At 39.2% G+C, this 7167-nt stretch overlaps 1 long non-coding RNA gene across 1 annotated transcript; it reads left to right on the forward strand.

Moving 5' to 3' along the window:
* The first annotated feature begins 5150 nt into the window (after positions 1–5150).
* On the forward strand, positions 5151–5660 carry LOC117612527. The gene is made up of 3 exons (XR_004583417.1): positions 5151–5399; positions 5485–5539; positions 5619–5660. It is a non-coding gene; the product is annotated as an uncharacterized LOC117612527 (long non-coding RNA).
* The last annotated feature ends 1507 nt before the right edge of the window (positions 5661–7167 follow it).

Consider the following 7167-nt stretch of genomic DNA (forward strand, 5'->3'; position numbering starts at 1 on the left):
TCAACCCGGGACCCTACGGGTCCATGACCTCAAAATTATGATCCGGAACCTCTGGAAGTTCCAATATACCCAGGACACATGTCCCGAGAGTTTGATTTCAATCGGACGGTCGGATTGATCACGATCGTACAATCACATGATTTCTAAAACCCTAGCCCTAGGGTTCGCGATTTCAGAGTATTCGGGACTCCTATTCACGATCCGTCAAATCTTAAACGATCTTGGAATTGTCTAGATTAACATATCTGAAAATGTTTACGATCCAACGGCTCAATAGTATTGAACCTGAAAAATCGCACAATATGCAAAATCCGTTCGAGGCTTAAACGGTATCCGAATTGAGATCCGTGAATTTCTACGCGCTCGTCACAACACGAGAATCACTCTAGGACTGAATGTGGTCTCCACCAGGCTACCCACAGGCCTCCACACGTGCTGGCAGCGCGTGGGTGGCTCGATAAATTTTTGGCGGTCGAAAAATCTCCAAACTGCTGGCGCAAACTCCTGCCCTAGGTAAAAGACCAAACTACCCCAAAAACTACCCGGAAGTGGCCGGAATTTCAAACTCAAAATAGCCAAACTTTGGATCGTGATTTGATCTATCTAGGCTAGAAATCGTTCCAATCCTACCCAACCAACAGCTAAGTGATGAAAAATAGGTAAAGATTCATACCTTACTCGACTAGTTTGGTGGCCGGAGGAGAAAGATTGAAAGCTTGGAAGTTTTGTCAAAACTGGCTGGGTTTTGGACGTTTTCTGGTGAAAACTGTGACGTTCGAGAGGCAGGGAAGGTCGGGCTTGACGGCGGAGCTGACGCTGGTGCGATTAGGTCCGGTCCAGCGGGTCGGGGCGAGGTGTGGAGGTGGCTGGGTGGTTATGGAGATTCAGCTGGGGAAGGGCGCACGGGGAGGAGGTTGTGGGAAGAGAGAAGAGAGACTGAGGGAGAAAAGAGAGAAGTGATGTTTTAAAATTCTGACTTTTCAAATTATCATTTTGCCCCTCTACGTATTTTGACCATATTTTCTTCGTTAAAGCTTCGATTTGAGCCCACTTCGTGTCTACGAACTCGTTTCGCCGTGCTCTATGCAATGGGTGTGTGGAATTGTCAAATTCTTTCTTTTTCGAAAGACAACTTTTCTTTAATAAATTATTCCAAGGGCAAAATTGTCTTTTCCTCTTAATAAATTAATAATTAAATATTAATTAAGGTTTGGGTTATTACATTTGACCCTAATGGGTTAGGTACGAATGACAAAAAAGGGGTATGAGGATGGGTACGGTGTTCCAGGAGAGGTGGGATGGTATTTGAATCCCAACCCGAACCATCCCCATTTAGAATATATATGTATATATATAGTATAGTATATATAAATATGCTATTAAAGTGATTGTACCGACTAAGTTTTATATTATTATATTATTATATTATATGCTTATATAATTTAGGGTACTGATTTTTCCACTCCCCTTTTATCCACTTACACTCCATTTTTTTAAAATTGTATGTTCTCACTTCTCTTTTGTTTACTTACACTCCCTTTTATCTTATAGTAAAAATATTTAAAAACAAAAGGGAGTGTAAGTGGATAAAAGGGGAGTGGGAAAATCACCACCCATAATTTATACAAATCTTAAGCCACACTGTTTATGTATTTAGTTAACTTCCAATACATATATAAACATTCTTATATTGTCTTATAACTATATATTATATATATTCATTATCTTGCCTTAGTAAATTTTTTTTTCAACAAAGTAGTTATATATTGGTTTTTTCTTCTCTAATGAGGCGGGTCAGGGAATCCATTCTCTAACGAAGGTGTGGATGGGGAATCCCCGATATGAATATGACGGGTATGAAGGTGGGGATAGGGGAAACAATCTTAACGGGGATGGGGATGAGAATGGTATACCCACCCTCGATTCGACCCATTCCCATCCCTAGGTTAGCGGAGCTACATGGCATTTTTTGTATTTTGGAAAAAATTGATATAAATAGCGCGCCCTTCTTCTTCTTCTTCCTCTCTCTTGCGCTCCCATGTTCTTCAGCTGCTACTAGGGATGGACTTACCCTTTGACTAACCTGGGCTAGTTTCTACTAGGGATGGACTTACCCTTTGACTAGTCTGGGCTATAACCCAGGTGACTTTGTCTTTTTAAAACTAAACTAATATACCCAACTCACCCAATGGACAGCCCTGCATTGTACAAACAATCGCTACTTCTGAAATTTACTTATACAGTCGAGTTTAACAAGTGTGTGCGTATGATAAATTTAGCCCACTCCAGTTTGAAATCATGGGTCTGTCCTTACAATAACCATTTATGACCGTTTAATTTCCTGGTGATCAAACATTGTCGTCTGGTCACCATTGTCCTTGCTTCCTGCACAAAATGTCTTCTCCATCCTCCCCTCCATCAATGCCCCCAAAAAATCAGAACTGTAACATCCTACATCGCATGCAAATTCGATGTGGTGAGTCACTTGGCTATGCCCTTAAAATCGTGTCCATAATATGAACAATACATTTATTCCTTTTGAGTGCTGAAATTTCAACTTATAGAATGTGTCATCAAATTTCAAAATGAAAATTTGAATACCGTTGGGGCATAATGTATTCATTTTTGTCCTATCTTTTTTCTAATTGTTATATGTCTTTGCATTTAAAACCTATATTTGATTTCGTGCAGTGCTGCTTCTCGTGAATCAACTGGAACCCTTAATTGAGCAGAAATTAATTGGTGGGTATTTACAACTTCCAACAATCATCCCAGCAGGCTGAAGATGCTCTATCACAAGGGATGGAGGCATTGCAGCAATCCCTATCTGAGACATTAGCCATGTTGAAGATTTTAAGAAATATAAGAATTTGGAAAAAAGCGACCGGTCGCTTCAGGGAAACAAGCAGTTGGTTTTAGGCAGAGGCTTCGAAGCCTGAAGTGGCTCTCGCGAAACATACTGTCAAATTGGGACCTGTCACACGATTCTGTTGGGGTGCTGCTTCGTGGCCGGAGACGGCCGAATGATGCGGGAATCGTCATCGGAAGCCATTGGGGTCGTGGTGGCTGTAACAGAAGAGAGAGAGAGAGAGAGATCCGATTGGTCACTTAAAAATTTGACTTTTTGGAATATTTACAGTTGTGTCACTGCTCTTCCGTTGGCCATAACCTCTTCGCTAAAACTCTGATTTGAGCCCACTGCGTGTCTACGAACTTGTATCGATGCGCTCTATGCAATAGTGCCATTCATTTCCCCAAAATACTATCAGATTAAAAAGTGACCAAAATGACCATATCCCAAGGGCAAAATTGTAATTTCATGATTAAATAACTTAAATAACTTAAACGAATAATTAAAATTGGGTCGAGGTGTTACATTTGTATTTTTTTTGGCTTTATTTCTCATCATATCATAGTTGTAGTATTTTATTCTTATGACTATAGTATGATTCACATCATGATTCGGGAATATTCCTTATTTTCAAATTGGGTCGTGACAATTTACAAGGGTGCTTTACAACGAAATAGATATAGTAATCAATTAGAATTATATCTCTTAATTATACAATGATAATCAATTATATAAAATAAGAAAGTAAATCCCTTAACTAATTAAGAAAATAAATCTCCTTAATTAATTAAGAACGCTCACATCCTCAATTCACCTCTAAAATATGATTGCCACATTCAGCAATATATGAAGACTTATTCCATTTTCTATTCTGTGGCGCTGATCTTGTAATTCCGTCGTCTCAGCCAAGGCATAGATAAACCAAGATTGCATAGTGAAAGAATGAAAATGAAACAAATTTAAAACTAGAAAATGAAAAATAACTTAAAGTTATTGTTAGTTTTTAGTTTTCATTTTCTACAATAGTCCATACACATCCTTCCACCTCCCTCCTCCCATCGTTCCCCTACCGTCCTTCATCGCTGACATTTTCATATATTTCCTTTATCTTTATCTCTTTCAAGAATTTTTTTTTTTTTAAAAAAAAAAGAGAAAAACTTACCATCTCAATATCTGTATCCTTAGAAAAATATTCGCAAAGTTCAAATGTGACCAAATATCTCCAATCATCGTCATCAGCACTCTTTTTGTCTTCGCTTGAACTTGTGTAAAACGATTATGTGAGAGTGGAGAGCTTCTGTGGTGCATCAGCTGTACCGGTATAGCTGATCACGTGACTGTTTTTAAAAAATAAGGGAAACTTGCTGACCTGGTCAACAGGTAAATGATTTCACGCGCTGCTCCTAAGGTCAACAGGCAAACGATTTCACATGCACACTCAGTCGACGTCCTTCTTCCTCAAAGTGGTCTGGTTCAACTTCAAACTGATAATCTTCATGGTCTTCAAAGTCATCTTCTTCAACTCCTCTTCTGTAGAAAGTTTCTTCCTTGTCTCTGCAACCTCTCTCTCTTCTTTGTCATCATTGTAGAAAACCCCCATATTCTAGGGTTTGGATTTTGGGGAAATTTTTTGGGTTAGCATTTTGGGTTGATAATAGGAATTGGAATTCAGTTTTTCCAGTCACTGGTAGGTTGTTGGCACTCCTCTCATCTGCAATCGAGCCCTTGTGAAAGCATTTGGTATTAGTTCCTTGTGAAGGTAAGTTAACACTATGTTTTATGTTATTGTTAATTGAATTTCTGTGGTGATGAATTGGGGCAAGAGGGGAAGTAGGTTTCTCACATTCATGAGATGAAGTGGGTTTCTCAGTCTGAAAAGTGTCGTGAGGTGAAGTGGGTATCTCACATTCATGGTTGTTATGTTCATGCAATTGCATATCTCTATATGCAATTACTAATCGCCTGTATGCAAATCCAAGTAACTGAATGCAATTACAGTATATAGTTTTGTTTTGAAATTATGCACGTGAGGTGATTTCGTGGTAGGTAGGTAGGTTTGACTGTGTTTTTGAATTTTTTTTATGGGGAGTAAAGTGTTCCGAAAGTGTAATGTTAGGATTGGTTAAGATTTGGATTGGGATTTGAAATGAGTAAGAATGTCGGCCCAATATAGAAATGCATTGGTGGGTTGTGTGCATTATCTGTGCAATGTTATAATCGAGGGCTGATGCACTTGCAAGTAGTGTCGTGCAATTGCATATCAGTATATGCAATTACTAAGCAACTGTGTGCAAATCCTGGTCCCCGTATTTTTTTAATTAAGCAATGTGATGTTGTAGTGTTTACTGGGTTTACGGGGTTTAGGGTGTATTAGGCTTTGGATTAGTATTCAAATTCTCGGCGCTAGAGAGAATTGCATGATAGTGTTTTGTACTTGATTTGTGCAAGTTATGGAAGCTCAAAAAAGGGGATCAGCGAAAGGAAAGCGCAAGGTCGAGAGTACTGTGCAACAAACAAGAGTTGGCCGAGATGCATTTTTTAATTTCATGTAAGTTACACGTACATCTACAAATTGGAAATGTGGTTGCTTAATATTATAATGGTTTTTTTTAAAAAAAATAAATGATTTACAGGAAAAAAGAACGACATGAAATGGGGAAAGTGGCCAATGCAAAGTTGGACCATAAGGTGAGAGATGACAATGATTTGGTCAGTTTATTAATTATTTTATTAAGAAGGGTATATTAATGAGAATTTTTTATTTCAGGTACAAGAAGAGATTAGTAATAAGTGGAGGAAATTGAACACTACAGAGAAGGCAACATATGGTTCTGCCTTAGAAGGTTCAAGCGGGCAAGTAAACGACTCAGTGAATGAGATGAGTTGTATAACTAGATGCAGCCCGGACCGATTCCATCGTACGGTGGAAAAATTGTCAAATGAGAAGCGGTTAGCAATTAAGGCTATTGGGTTCGGTAATGTGTCATCTTTGTCGTGCACTCGTTTACACCGCCAATTATGCCATTTTTTGATTCAAAAGTTCAATCCTGATACGTCTTCTATAGAACTGCACGGCAATGTGATTAGAATAAGTGCCGATGAGTTTGGGCGTGTTATGGGTCTTAAGAACACCGGCGAGGATGTTCAACTCGACAGGCCGGTAGAAGATGAAAAGGTGAAACAATTAGTCAAGAGTTTCGGTGGAAATGGCAAAAGAGTATTAGTAAAGGGTTTAGCTGAACAATTGGAAAAGTGCAAAAATGCGAATGAGGACTTTCAAGTTCGATTTGTGATGTTTGCACTTGGCACTATACTTTGCCCCACATCTTCACTATCAGTGACCGGGAAATATTTAACTTTCTTGACGATCCCAGGGAAGATAGAGACCAAGAACTGGGCCGACCATGGATTCAACTTCTTATGTGAAGGTGTTAGGTCGTTCAAAGCGAAGAAAGTTGCATATGTAAATGGGTCATTGCTTTTTCTTCAACTATTGTATTTCGATTCAATTGTCCATGGTGGAGTATATGTTGATAAGTCTTTGGATCCCATTGTGTCTTGGGACAATAACTCAGTGTGAAAAATGATTAGATGGCTTATCAAGCAAGGTGGGTTTGATAGTCCTACTGTGCGGGTTGTTTCACAGCACCGTCGAACAAATGAAGTGTCTGGAGTAAACGTTGAAAGAATAGTTCAAGAAGTTTCTATCAGTTTGGCTCCAGTAATACAGGCAGAGGTGAAGCGATCAATTGAAGGACTTGCTTTGGGCCAGATAATACAGGCAGAGGTCCAGCGCTTAGTGTTGGAACTCACTGACAAGGTAATGAGTGAAGTGAGGTCCTTTATGAAAGACACAAGACATGAAGATGTGAATCAAACTAAGGAGGACGGGCCACCGAAAATACGAGATGAAGGTGGTGAGAATGCTGTGAAGAAGAAGGGTGAAGAATCTAGGAAATTAAAGGAGAAAGGTCCAGTTCATGTAAACAATCCTTGGACGCCATTACCTGATGGACAGACTTTCAGTGAACCTGAGGTATGATGAGCGATTAGGAGTTTCAAGATCGAGTTTGTTGTTATCTTTTACGTTTATTCAGTACGCATTTATTTACATAGTTGTAAAATACTGATTTTTTTTTTTTTTCAAACTGTAATATTTGGATTCCCTTTTCCACAGTTGAAATTTGGCGTGGAAAAGAGGAAGTTCACAAAATTGGCCCGTGGTGATCAAAGTCGAATTCAAACACGTCGAACGGCTGAAAGGCGTCCAGGGCTTCATTGTAGAGAGCCATGGGTTGACCCGTCAAATGCAAAAG

The sequence above is a fragment of the Prunus dulcis genome, unplaced genomic scaffold, assembly GCF_902201215.1.
Source record: "Prunus dulcis unplaced genomic scaffold, ALMONDv2, whole genome shotgun sequence".
Classification (NCBI taxonomy): Eukaryota; Viridiplantae; Streptophyta; class Magnoliopsida; order Rosales; family Rosaceae; genus Prunus; species Prunus dulcis.